At 37.8% G+C, this 14,723-nt stretch overlaps 2 pseudogenes; one reads left to right on the top strand and one right to left on the bottom strand.

Annotated features, from left to right (window-relative positions):
• Positions 1 to 2,492: 2,492 nt before the first annotated feature.
• On the top strand, positions 2,493 to 3,259 carry LOC129250306 (uncharacterized; annotated as a pseudogene).
• Positions 3,260 to 3,358: 99 nt separating this feature from the next.
• LOC129250304 (uncharacterized) lies at positions 3,359 to 4,668 on the bottom strand (annotated as a pseudogene).
• Between the last annotated feature and the right edge of the window lie 10,055 nt (positions 4,669 to 14,723).

Below are 14,723 nucleotides of genomic sequence, written 5' to 3'. Positions count from 1 at the left end.
AAATAATAGGCGCATTTTTTAGGCCAAATGGCATACGACAAAGTTCGTATTTTCCATTATTTATGCTAAAAGCTGTTTTTTCCTATCTTTTTCATGTAGCAGGATTTGATGGAAACCCGCTTTAAGGTCTAGCGTGGTGAAATATTTCGCCTTGCCTAAAATAGATAAAATAACTGAAGTTTCCGGTTGGGATATTTGTCACTAGCAGTTATGTTATTTAATTTTCTAAAATCTATGACCAATCTTTTCTTTTTTTGTCCATTATCGTCTATACCCTTTTTGTCAACTACCCATACTGGGTTGTTATAGGGCGACTTGGAAGGTTGCATAATACCGTTCCCTAACAATTCCTTGATTGAATTAACAAATTCACTTTTATATTGAATTAACAAATTCACTTACCGCCATTGGGTAAGGATAACTTTTACTGTAAACAGGCTCGTTCGTTGAAGTACTTATAGTTGCTACTACATTTGTGTTATACGCTAACTTAACATTTGGGTCTGCGAGAACTTTCTTATTATCGTTCAATATTTCACAAAACTTAGCCTTTACATATGAAGGCAGGTAATGCTCCAATTCCAATTGATTCACATCTGCGCAACTTTTAAATTTTAACGGTTCTATGCCGCTGTTAAAAGTAAGTATTTCTTTTTTCGCATCGATAATTCCCCCTATTTGTTTAATAAAATCGAATCCTATTATACCACCGAACGACTGAAGTTCGGGTAATATATAAAAGTACGAATACTCGTTGAACACGTTCATCGGACATTTTTGAGTTATAATCAATTTACTATCCACTGTGTGTTTACCTTAAACAAGTTAAACAAGTTAAAGGGGGTTATTAAAAATGTTGCATTCTTTATATAGTTCTTGGCACTACCCGTGTCCAAAAGAAATTTAAGCAGCTTACCATTTAAGTGCTTCTCAATATATGGCAGCCGCGATTCTAGCCTAAAAAATTGCATTCGTCTGTTTCGATATGATTTATACGCTGTTGGTTATTGGGTGCTTGTTGTGTTCTCCCGGTAGACCTGTTTTCATTATTAAAAACATTGAACCTGTTTCTATCCTGTATCCGGTTGCTAAAAATATTTGATCTGTTTATATTGTGACTATTCATTGTTCTGTTTTGGGCAGAAGTATTCCCCGCTGTCCTTACAAACCGTCTGGTGCTTGGGTCAACATCCATTGGCACAGAGGTCTGTGAATTGTCAATTTTTTTATTCGCTATATTAGATATACTTTGGTAATACGGAGAATAATTATATCCGTACATCCTATGATGAGAATTTTCAAAAGCATTTGGAAAAGCATATCGGGCATTATTTGATAAGAGTTCCTGCGCTAATGCCAGAGCACTGGGCAGATTACCTGGTTTTGAAGAAAACAAGATATTACACAGTGGTTTATTCAACCCAGATATAAACACCCGAAGTGCGTCACTACGATATTTGTCGTTTAGTGATGTAATAAGTTCGGAATTTCCTTCATGAGTCATTATCACTTTATTTATTATAAGGGTTAGTTTCTTCTCTACCTCCTCTTAAAATTTGTTCACACTCATGGGTCCCTGTCTCAAAGTCGATAATTCTTGTTCTATTAAATGAATCGGGTGTTTATCCGAAAAAGCGAAATCAAGTCTAGCTATTATCGCTTGAAAATTCAGTACCGTGTTAAAAGAAGCCAACGTGGCATCGGCGCGACCTACAATTTTATTTCTTATAATTGCAACCACCTGATAATATTTACAGCTGTTATAAGGTTCAAGTAGTTTGTACGCTGCAAACGCCGTCTGCCTCCATGAAACATAACGCGCTTCATCACCGGCAAATTCAGGTAATGTCTTGACAATATCTAAAGGCTCTTCGCAAGTCACACCGGTAACTACTGAAATTGGTTCATATTCTTTATTTAATTTGGTATTTCTGCCTACTCTTTCTGTTAATTCACTTATATTTGCTTGCACTGCTTGTGTTACCTCATTTGCCAAGGCATCAAATAATTCTTTTATTTGCGTCTCATTCATTTTGAGCTTATTTCACTTTACCGAATATAATTTTTCACTAATTGAGATTCACAATTTCTTGTTACAAATTCACTTTCCTAATAGCTAAATAAGAGCTTACAATAAAATCCACATCGTTGGCAGGAGTAAGTTGATTAAGGCTTCCAGTTGATTTAGTTTATTGGTTGATTTATCTTTTGATACACTGGGGCTTCTAACCGATGCTTGCTGCTGGAGTAATTTCACAACTTCAATTGTTGGCTGCTTGAATCTTACTAAATTTTATTCAAATTTTATTTTGACGCTAGCCTTTTCAGATTTGCTTAAAACTAGGAGTACAATAAATGCTTGCTTAATTCTAGGAATACAATAGTGGTACTCATGTAATGTTGCAAACATATGGCATTTATTGCAAACTTCGCAAGGTGGCAAAGTCGCAAATCAGCTATTCATTTTTACATGCAATTAGGTTTGCGATATAATGGCAACTTTGCTAGACTATTTTCAGTGGCATCCGTGGCAATTTGTCGCAAATCATTATCAGCTGTTAAGCATAAAGGCGCGATTCGCTATTTGCTTTGAAATGGAAGACGTAAGTAGACACATTTGTAATATTATTTTGTTGATATTTAAAAATCAATTGGTTTATTTATATATTTATAGAAAAAACGATTACGCATTAAAGGCACTTTTCGGTGGAGTGAACAGCAAACCAGAGATTTGCCTACGATTGTCTTTGACAATGTGAAGGCTAATCCGGAACAATTTGAGGTAATGCTCTTACATTTTCCATTACTAGCTTGTTTACATTTTACAAACTTATTTTAGAAACCAACTGCTCAAAAATTTTATGATCGCATTAAGCAAAATTCGCCAAATTTATGCAGAATCAAATGGGATAATATGCGCACAAAAATGAGACACCTTAAAACAAGTTTTTTGGCCGCCGTCAAGTGGAAAAGCCAAACGGGCGCAGGATTGCTTGAGAACGGAGATGTAACCAGTGTAGAAGAATACATCAAAAAGACTTGTCCATTTTATGATGACCTACACCCAATTTTTGCACGGCGCATCAATATCCAGCCACCAGCAATCTAAATTCAAAAGAAAAAGGTGGACTTAGAAACACAAAAACTGGAATTTGAAAGAGAAAAAGAGGAAAATAAATTTAAATTGTAGAAACTACAACTGGAGAAAGAAGAGAGAGTCGAGATGGAAAAATTAAGATTGGAACACGAAATTAATTAGCTGCCAAAATGTGTTTGTAATATAAATAAATGAGCACGGCTCAAACTACAAAGTTAAAAAACAATTAAAATAATACGAATTTATTTATTGATTGTTTGCCTATTCTAACATTTCACAAATTGTTCGTCGCACTGCCTCTCCCTCATTAGTTCGTGCACTAGGTAATGTCTCATTAATATCGTGCTCCGATTCCTCAAGTTGGTAATCGAAATGATCATCTTGTTGAAGTATAAGATTGTGTAACAATGCGCAACAGAGAATCTACTTGTTCACTTTTTTCATGCCATTTGCATCTTTAATTTGAAGTCTTAAACTTTTTAAACTGCCAAACCTTTCCTTCAGCATACCGAAACAGTGTTCAATTCGTATTCTATAACAACTGAATGTTTTGTTTAAAAACAGTTCTCTGGAATTTTCCCTAAATGGCGTTATAACTGTACGAGACAGTTTATAGGCGCTGTCACCTGCAATCCATTCCGCCCCCCCAAAGAATTTAACTGCTTCATTCGACAACTCGCAATTGTTAAATATACGTGCATCGTGCACGCTACCTGGATAGCCAAACACCAAATGTCGTATTTGCAGTTTATTATCGCACACGGCTTGAGCTTTAACAGATAAGATGTGCTTCCGTGAAAAGTACGCTTCTGGGTCTTGCGAAGGTTTTTCCGCTAATGGAATTTCAGTGCCATCAACGTATCCCACACAATTTGGTGATTTATTCCAGGTTTCTGACACAAGCTTTTTTCTTTCATCCGTATTTGGCCAAAATAGATATTCATCTTTGTGTTTTAATAGCGCTTTAAATATTCTTTCAGTTAAATTCTAAAATAAAAAAGGCTGAGATTCATAATGCCAATACAATTACGGACTCTGACTTGAATGATACCACCATCACTAATTCCAATCAACCCAGCAATTTTTGAGAGAGTAGCTCCTTCACCGCTTGAGCCTAAGCGATACAATACAATTGCGAGTTGTGTTTCAAGAGGAAATTGCTTGCACGATCGCGGTTGGTGGAAAAGTTCATCTTCTTTTATTAAATTTAAAATAACATCGAACGTTTTCCAAGTCACACGTGTAATCTTCTTGAATCTGCTTTCATCAAGTTCCCATAAAACTTCCTTTAAAAATACTTTACATTTAGGCACGCTATTTTGGATAAATGGTACACTGTATCTACATTCTACACCTAGGGCCAACACAATTGAAAGTTCCTCCAATATTTCATCTTCTTTGTTTTTTTTCTCTTCTGCCGAAAAAATATAAGTTAGTCATATAAAATATAATATAATCTGGTTTAAATTCATATCTTCGTCCTCACACAAGAGTTCCAGAATCATCAAATCATTTAGCGCTGTTACTTCTAATAATTTTAGAAGTTTTTGCTTTTCACTTGTTCTCGGCATTTTAATTTTTACTTTTGGCAAATAAAAAACAGCTAACTTATAAAAGTATTGCCAGTGGGGCGCTCATTAAACAGTAGTGGCAACTTTGCAACTATTACATAGATGCCACATTAAATGAGTACCACTAATATTGTTTTCTTAATTCTAGGAACTTAGATGCAGCTGCACTTGCAGCCATAGCTGCTGCTGTCATTGCTTAACTCTAATGTAAACCAATATAGAGTGGGAGTCCACTATTGACTGCATGGGAGTCATGTGTTAACTTGTATAAATAATGTATAAGAGTGGCCCCAAAACGCTTCCTTGTGGAACACCTGTTTCCATACGTAGTAGGTCAGATCATTCGTCCTGATATTTAACGTAAAAATATCTTTCATTAAGGTAACTCCGCAAAAGTAGATAATAGTAATTTCGAAGTTTTTTTTAATTTGTGCAATAGTCCGGGATGCCATACACTGTCAAAGGCTTTAGCCACGTCATGATAGACTGCGACGCAATAAGTTTTGTTGTCAATTTCCTTTTGTATTTTATTTGTTACTCTGTGAACCTGTTGTATCGTTGAATATTTTCGCCGAAAGGGAAAGCGAAAATTGATGAGAGGGAATGATGTCGTTAGATTGTATCAGGAAACAGTTGTCAATTTTAAAGTGTGTTGAAATCGTTGGTACGTCACTTAAAGAAATTTTACAATTAACCCTGACTGCATGCTGGAAATTATTATTGCTGGAAGTAACAGTTCGGGAAGCTGTTGCTAATCCAGTAGGGGACGAATATAGAAACTTTCACTTCCCCAGGCTCCACAGGAAGCTGCAGATAAAAAATCGAGTTAAGAAGACCAGTATAGCCTACTATGCCTGTAAATCTATGTTCGACAAAAAATGGGGTCTCAAGCCACGTGCCGTACTTTGGATGTACAACTTAGTGGTTCTGCCAATTTTGACATATGGTTGCCTAGTTTGGTGGGTAGCTCTTCAGAATGGCTACATCACCACTAAACTAGAGAGACTGCAGAGAACTGCATGTGTGGGCATCACTGGTGCTTGTAGAACATGTCCCACTACTGCTCTCAATATCATTCAGCACTTACTTCCCGTGGATCTTAGAAGGGGTCAACAGAACCGGTATCAGTTGTCCCTTTTTCAGGCATCGGTGTCCCCTTGACCATTGTTAAAGGGAAACTACACCATTTATTTCTAAAAAAAAGCGTAAGACAAATGGAGGTCTGTCTCATCTTGTACTATTTCGAAAACACTATGGCCTCAATACGATATAAACAGCACGCTTAAGTTGATGGGAGTCCCCCGACATTCAATTTCCAAACTCATTGCGGTGTTCACTGGTCACTGGGTGATCGGTACTCATGCGGAGAAGCTTGGAATTCCGTACAACCCCTGTTGCAGAAGTTTTGGGGATCCTGCAGAGAAATAGACTGTTCAACAATTTCTCTGCAAATGTCCGGCTCTGGCGGCTAGGTGCTTGAAATTCCTTAGCGTGCCATTTGGGGATGGCCCTTTTCTCTCCTCCACTACATCAACAGCACTGGATGGCTGTAGACGGTTTTCTCTTCCTTAAAGTTTTTCGCAGGTAGCGGCCCACATTATGGTATCAAAACTTCACGTAAGTGCTACTTGAAGTGTATCTGGGGTACTCTTGCCATCTAATCTACCTACCTACAGTAGCACTACGCCGGGACTCGCGACCACGCACTGGTTTTATAAAGCAATTCACGGGTAAGTTACGAGTGGCATCCCTACTTAGAGCTAAATAATTCCTCTTTATGGTATTTTCCCCCCTTTTTTCAGGACCCCTCTTAAAACACTACTCGGCAACAATTATACTTATTTAGTATAAAAAATCTTAAAATCAAATCTTACTACTTGGTTGGATTATGTATGGACTTAATAAGCTATAAGTTTTAAGTTGTGATGGCATTGATATCATTAAGATAATATCTATTTTGTCCCCTTCAAAGTAATCCAAATGAGATATTACGCACTTGTGCCAACGTTTTTTCTAATCTTCGAAGCACTTCAAAAAATCATTTTTTTATCTTGTTCAGCTCCTTCGATGCCGTCTTTATTAGATACTGCTACAACAACAACATCACGCCGTCTTTATCTCGTCAATCGTAGCGTAGCGTCGTCCTTTCATGGGCCTCTTCAGTTTCGGGAACAAGAAAAAGGCACACGGGGCCAGATCTGGGGAATACGGTGGCTGTGGCATCATTAGTGTGTTGTTTTTGGCCAAAAAGTAGCACACAAGCAACGAAGTGTGAGCAGGGGCCTTATCGCGATGCAAGAGCCAATTTTTGTTCTTCCACAAATCAGGGCGTTTCTGGCGGATTGCTTCGCGCACAACTTGCAGGTTATATTTCTTCTTGATCGTTTTACCCTTTGGCAAGAACTCATGATGTACAACGCCACTACAATCGAAGAAAACGGTAAGCAAAACTTTTACATTCGACCGAACTTTGCGCGCTTTTTTCGCTCTTGGCTCGTGCAGCAGCTTCCATTGAGATGATTGAGCTTTGGTTTCTACGTCATAACCATAAACCTACGATTCGTTAGCAGTTATGACCCTCTGGAGCAAATTTGGGCCGTCGCCTCATTAGCAATATTCATGCGGCCCTGCTTTGGTCGAAATTGAGCAGTTTTGGTACGAATTTTGCGGCGACCCATCTCATGCCTAAATCATTGAAAAAAATCGAATGGCACCAGCCAATGGATATGTCTAGGTCCTCAGCAACTTCTCTATCGGTGATTCGACGATTGGCCAATCCCATTTTCTTCACTTCACCAATTTTTTCATCTATTGCTTAGGTTAGGTAATGATGGTAGTCGGTCTGCACGACCAACTCACTTAGACCTTACAGGTCTGTTGTGATACCACTGTGCTGCACGGGAGCCCCATTTACCTTCTTTCGTGGAACCATTTTGTGGCTCTTATGAAGCGTAGAATTGATCCCAACCCCACGCCAGACAGCGCTGCTAGAGAATTAAAAAAGTATTTACTTAGACAACCTGCTCTGATTTTAGCTAAGGTTGGACAATTCCAAAGGAAGTGCTTAACTTTTTCTTGCTCTTCCTCTTCTCTACAACTTCTACAATATCCAAGGGAGAAAACTCCTAGTCTTGAGGAATGCATGCCAAATAGCCAATGACCGGTTAAACAAGCCACGACCTTCGAGATATTGTCTCTTGAGAGACTAAGCAATCCCTTTGTCCTTTCCTTGTTTATTTGCGGCCATAGTAGCCTAGCTGTTACACATGTATCTTCATCTCTCCATGACCTATTGGCCTTTTGGATAATGTTGTTTTTTATTATTAGTTTGGCCATGGGTATTTACAGATTTACAGTTTCCCTGAATATCTTTGTGCCCCGGAACTCAAATGAGGCTGACCTTGCATACCACACTAATACAATATCATTTAGGGCTGCCCGGCATTCCTGTGCAACCTTCGATCAGAGTATAACCGCATTCAGTGATTTGATGGCCGCTTGGCTATCCGAGAAGATATTTATAGTAGGTTTTGTTACGGCATGCGCATTTAGATATGTAGCCACTTCTTTTATAGCTAGAACCTCTGCCTGATAGACGCTGCAGTAGTCTGGTAGTCGAATGGATAGTTCCAGTCCTAATTCATTCGAGGAAAAGTCCTTAAAGCCGCAGAGATGCATAAAAAATCTGTTCTTTAGACTTTATTCATGATTTTAGCGTAACTCGCCTTTTGAGCAGATGGCCACCATACAAGTATTCAATTTATTCAAATTGACCTAACTAAAGAAGTTTAGAGCCAATGTGTAGCACGAGGTGTTAGTCCCCGTTTAATACCGACCACTTTTTTGCAAGTGTATTCCTCAATATTAGGTTTCCACGTGAGTTTCCTGTCTAATATGAGTCCTAGATACTTGAAATTCTCTTTCAAAGGAATCTCCACTCCCTTAAAAATTAGCGGGAAGATTATAGGAAGCCTATGTTTCTTTGTAAAGAGGTTTATTTCGTCTGTTGTTGAAGTGCTCGGGCTTCCGGCACGCTTTTCGTCGTTCACACCTTCTCGGCTTTCTGAGAGCATTTTGTACCACCGATAAACGTTGCTTTGGTCCGAAGTAGCTTCTCCGTATGACACAGTCAACATTCGGAATGCATCCGCGCACTTAATCTCACAAAATTTGATACAGGTTCTTTGATCCATCTTTTTGAATAGGTAAAAATCGAAGACGAGCCGAAAAACGTGTAAGCAAAGCAGCTGTCAACAATTAACTGAACATTAAAAATGGCCGAACTCGTCGGCATGAGTGCGAGACAAAAGTACCAATATGTCGCCACAAAAAAATCGAAATTCGAATATACATAACCTGCGAAAACTCAAAATTCGTGGTACTTTTTGAACACACTTCGTATATCCAATCCATCACCGAGCCCTACGATGCTTAACCCTCCGATGTTCATATGGGTCTGGCCAGACCCATTCGATCTTTAAATGTATGTAGATCTTTTATTTTTAATATCTGAGGCTTCTTAGTCCATGACTTCCTAAAATGTAGTGTGCTAAACACAATGAAGTAGCAAAATTAAGAGTTTTGCTATATTTGTTGTAAAAATAATAATTTTAAACTAATTTCGTTAATTAAGCTCACATGGGTCTGTGCAGACCCATATAAGCTTCTCATGTAAATTGGTTAACCGTTAGGTGTAAACAACCAAACTGTTAGCGGAGGCAGTGGCAGAGATAATTTTTTAGTTGACATTTGAAAATTAAAGTGAACACGTGTTTTTTAATTAGTGGGAAGTGTTTTTTTTTAATAAAATGGGACAAGTAAATATGGATGAAGTTGATGTGATGACTCGTTTGCTTCGTAAGCTAAGTGCAGCAAATGTGAGTCCGGAAGAACGTCAGCGACTTCAGGCACAAATTGAAGAGATTATGGTACAGGAGTCCGATCCATTTGAAACAAGTGGCGACATAGAAAATTATGAATATTTTCCAGATGAAGATGACTTCGCTGAAGCATCAGATATAGAACAGGAAATCGAGTAAGAGGCTGTTCTGGATGAGAACCATGATGATATTGAGGATTTGTATAGAGAAGCTATCGCCCTTCAGGCTTCAACCACAATGGAATCATGCAGCACATCCATTACCCAGGGCCTTATATACAGGTCGAAAGATGGTAAGATGTGGAATTCAAATCCTCCACCACCTGGAAGGCCTCGTTGTCACAATGTTACAACTTTTACTCGTAAAGGGCCACTACGAGGAGCGTCACCGAGTCATAAAGCTCTTTTCAAGCTATTGCTGTCTCCTGAAGTCGTAAGTATCATTGTACGGGAAACCAACAGAAAAGCCGTTGAAGCGTTTCGTCTATGGAATGAAAAGCATCCCAGTAATAAACAGCGTTCTTGGGTAATGACTAACGAAGACGAAATGTATGCTTTTTTGGGGATGCTACTTATTGCTGGTGTATTCCACTCGAATTCTCAGCCAGCGAAAGAATTGTGGGCCAGTTACAATATGCCAATTTATAAGGCCACTATGTCATTGAATCGGTTCAAGAGCTTAACTACTTTCATCCGTTTCGATAACAGTGGTACGCGTGCTGAGAGGTTGAAGCAAAGCAAATCTGCTGCCCTGGACGATGTACGGCTCATGCTGATGGCCAATTTAGAGAAAGCATATACTCCGGATTGTCATGTAACCGTCGATGAACAGTTATTTCCATATCGTGGGCGCACTCGATTCTCCCAATATATTCCGAGTAAGCCGGCAAAATATGGCATGAAAGTGTGGTGGATTTGTGACTCTGTTTCAAACTACTCTTTGAAAGGTATAATTTATACCGGAAAACCACCAGGTGGCCAACGAGAAACGAATCAAGGTGAACGGGTCATTATGAAATTGATGGAAAATTATATGGACAGCGGTAGGACTGTTTATGCTGAGAATTTTTTTTGAACATACAACTTGGCAGAAATGTCGATGGATCGTAGAGTGGCTTTCGTCGGTACCGTAAGAAAAAATAAGACCTTCATTCCGCATGAATTGCTTAACCCGAAGCGTGATGTTAAAAGTACTTTATTTTGTTATCACAATAATAATATCGCTCTATGCTCGTATATGGCAAAGCCGAAAAAGCCAGTAATTATGTTATCCACTGCCCATTACCGTCAAAGCACCGATCCACTGAAAGGATTCAAGCCAGATCAAATGTTGGACTACAATAAATTTAAAGCGGGGGTAGATACAATGGATCAAATGTTGACTGGCTATTCGTGCAAACGCTCGACAAACCGTTGGCCACTGGCAATGTTTTATAATATGCTTGATATTGCCGGTTTGGCCTCATTCATCATCTATGACGAGCTGAATCCGGCAAAGCAGAGTGATAAGAGGCGCTCATTCATCATTGAATTGGCACGGCAGCTAGTTATCCCTCATATGATGAAACGGGCGACTAACCCATTAGTATGGAGGTTTGCTCATATAAGACAAGCAATGAATCTTTTCAATATCAAGGGGAGTATGAATTATATACACACCTATATATATCTCCGCGTATAAAGATATGTGTATGCATGTATTCATATTAACTAATTGAAAATAAATTATTTCGCTACTTTTAGGTACCGGAATCTTATCCATCGACATCAGATGCAGCACAGCAACAATCATATGCTCAAGTTGCTTCAACACGGTCATTGTGCTGCTTCTTCTTCGAAAAAGCGACGTAAAACTCGTTATAACTGCAGCAAATGTAATCGTCCCATATGTCTTTATGAACATTCTATGCAACTATATAGTTGTAAACCCAATTGCTCTTCGTAATTAATACTAATCCGTTCAAATAAATAAGTAAAATTATTTTTAAAACCGTAATTCTTACATTATTTGTATGGGTCTGGGCAGACCCTTATGATGCACTTACCGCATCATAAGGCACCGAACATCGGAGGGTTAACAGTGTCGGCCGTAGTGTTAAAATTTGAATCTGTGATGACTCTCTTCCATACTTTTTCACGACCATTGAGTCCAATAATACTGAATTGGCATCATAGATGGGCATTTTGCAGTAGCAATTAAAATGCAGTATATAGTATAATATCTTACTGCTATTGCAACTTAATTTGCATTACCAGTAAACTTTTACTGATTACTGGAAAAAGTTGGAGTGAACATATTTTTTACTGATTGATGGAAAAAATTGCAGTACAAATATTTTATTACTGATCAGTGGAAAAAATTCCAGCAAAAATATTGGTAATATAATATAATTTGATTTGCATTATCAGTAAAATGGATGCAACTTCGTTAAGCATTTAAAGAATTTTGAATTGAATTATACCTATAAAATATATAGTATGTATATTATATAAGATATACGTATTTATTCCCAATAAATACCTTTCATTATTGATTTTCATACTCATAAATGAGTATGGCAGTAATGAGGTATCTGACAGTGACTCCGATCCAGATGACTCGGCAATTGTTTGGCCCTCAACTTCGATCTGTAACTCCAATTGTGTCGAAACATTTGCCTAGAGCGAGTCACACTCTAAATCTTTTGGCCTCAACCGATTTCAACATAATTATGAATTCGTGAAGTCAGAATGTAAAGATATTCACAAAGGATCTTTCGAAAGGTAAACAATTTTTCAATTTAATTTACATTTATATATATGACTAGCAAACCCGGCCCCCTTCGCTGGGCACACTAAAATAGAATAGATATGGTTTAGAACAGAAAATATATGGTTTTCATATTATTTATTTCTTTATTCTTTATTCAAGCGCTTTGGCATAAACAATATTTTTTGTTTTTCTATTTGTTTTTGAGTAAATATAAAATATAAATTGAAAATCAGGAAAAAAAAGATTGTTTTTAAATTTCAAATCAACGCATATGAATAAACAATCGTCTTTTTTCTGATCATCCATGAATTTTTCGTTTCAATTTATATGTTTTACTAGCAAACCCGGCCCCCTTCGCTGGGCACACTAAAATAGAATAGATATGGTTTAGAACAGAAAATATATGGTTTTCATATTATTTATTTCTTTATTCTTTATTCAAGCGCTTTGGCATAAACAATATTTTTTGTTTTTCTATTTGTTTTTGAGTAAATATAAAATATAAATTGAAAATCAGGAAAAAAGAAGATTGTTTTTAAATTTCAAATCAACGCATATGAATAAACAATCGTCTTTTTTCCTGATCATCCATGAATTTTTCGTTTCAATTTATATGTTTTATTAAGAATTGGAGCTTTTTTAACCATTATCCATTTATATTTTTCAAAAAAAGAAAAAACGAAAAAAATTGTTTTTTCCACGAACACATAATTTCATTCGGATTTCACATTAAATTATCAAATTTCGTAAGAAATTATTCACTGTTCCAAAATCCACTCCAAAAAAATTCACAAACAATTTTTACATGTTGCACTTACGTTTTTTCCTTATGGCATCCAAATCAGAAAGAAATATTGACACATTGTAACTAACACTGTCAATTTGACTGTTCAGTTCCGCCCCAAGCGTTAAAAAAGTAAGCGACATTATGGCTGGCTGAAAAGAACGCTGTACCCGTTGCCACTGCTCCGAATTACAACCAAACTTTACGAAACCCATTTTCAATACTTACTTAACAATGTGCATAAGTTTGGTTTAATTCGGTGCAAAGACACGGCGGGTCCACGTTTTGGCATATATTTCGAGACCCTAGTCATCAATAGGTATGAAAATTACCCCGTATTAAAGCACAGCTTTCATTTGATACCTATATTGTGCATACACAACCAAAGGTTACCCGGGTCCACGTTTTGACCTATATCTGGGGACCCCAGTCACGTAGCGGCATGAAAAATACTCTGTACTAAGGCATTCACCAACAGTTTCAGTTTGATATCCATATCCATATTGTACAAACACATTCAAACACACGTTTTGACCTATGTCTCGAGACCCTAGTCATCAATAGGTATGAAAATTACCCCGTATTAAAGCACTTATCAACAGCTTTCATTTGATATCCATATTGTACAAACACATTCTAGGGTCCACGTTTTGGTCTCTATCTCGAGACCCTAGTCACGGAGCGAATGGAAATACTCTGAACTAAAGCATTCACCAACAGCTTCCATTTGATACCCATATTGTACATACACGTCCGAAGGTTACCCGGGTCCACGTTTTGACCTATGTCTCGAGACCCTAGTCATCAATAGGTATGAAAATTACCCCGTATTAAAGCACTTATCAACAGCTTTCATTTGATATCCATATTGTACAAACACATTCTAGGGTCCACGTTTTGGTCTCGATCTCGAGACCCTAGTCACGGAGCGGATGGAAATACTCTGAACTAAAGTATTCACCAACAGCTTCCATTTGATACCCATATTGTACATACACATCCAAAGGTTACCCGGTTCCACGTTTTGACCTATATCTCGAGACCCTATCTACCAATAGGTATCCAAACTATGCGGAAACCATCTTCAATACCTCCTTAACAATGTGTGTAAGTTTGGTTTAATTCGGTGCAAAGACACGGCGGGTCCACGTTTTGGCATATATTTCCAGATCCCAGTCATCAATAGGTATGAAAATTACCCCGTATTAAAGCACTTATCAACAGCTTTCATTTGATATCCGTATTGTACAAACACATTCTAGGGTCCACGATTTGGTCTCTATCTCGAGACCCTAGTCACGGAGCGGATGGAAATACTCTGAACTAAAGCATTCACCAACAGCTTCCATTTGATACCCATATTGTACATACACATCCGAAGGTTACCCGGGTCCACGTTTTGACCTATATCTCGAGACCCTATCTACCAATAGGTATCCAAACTATACGAAAACCATCTTTAATACCTCCTTAACAATGTGTGTAAGTTTGGTTTAATTCGCTGCAAAGACACGGCGGGTCCACGTTTTGGCATATATTTCTAGACCCTGGTCATCAATAGGTATGAAAATTACCCCGTATTGAAGCACTTATCAACAGCTTCCATTTGATACCCATATTGTACATACACGTCCGAAGGT

The sequence above is a fragment of the Anastrepha obliqua genome, chromosome 6 (assembly GCF_027943255.1).
Source record: "Anastrepha obliqua isolate idAnaObli1 chromosome 6, idAnaObli1_1.0, whole genome shotgun sequence".
NCBI classification, from domain to species: domain Eukaryota; kingdom Metazoa; phylum Arthropoda; class Insecta; order Diptera; family Tephritidae; genus Anastrepha; species Anastrepha obliqua.
Note: the sequence above shows the minus strand (reverse complement) of the source record. Positions and strands in the feature narration are given on the sequence as shown.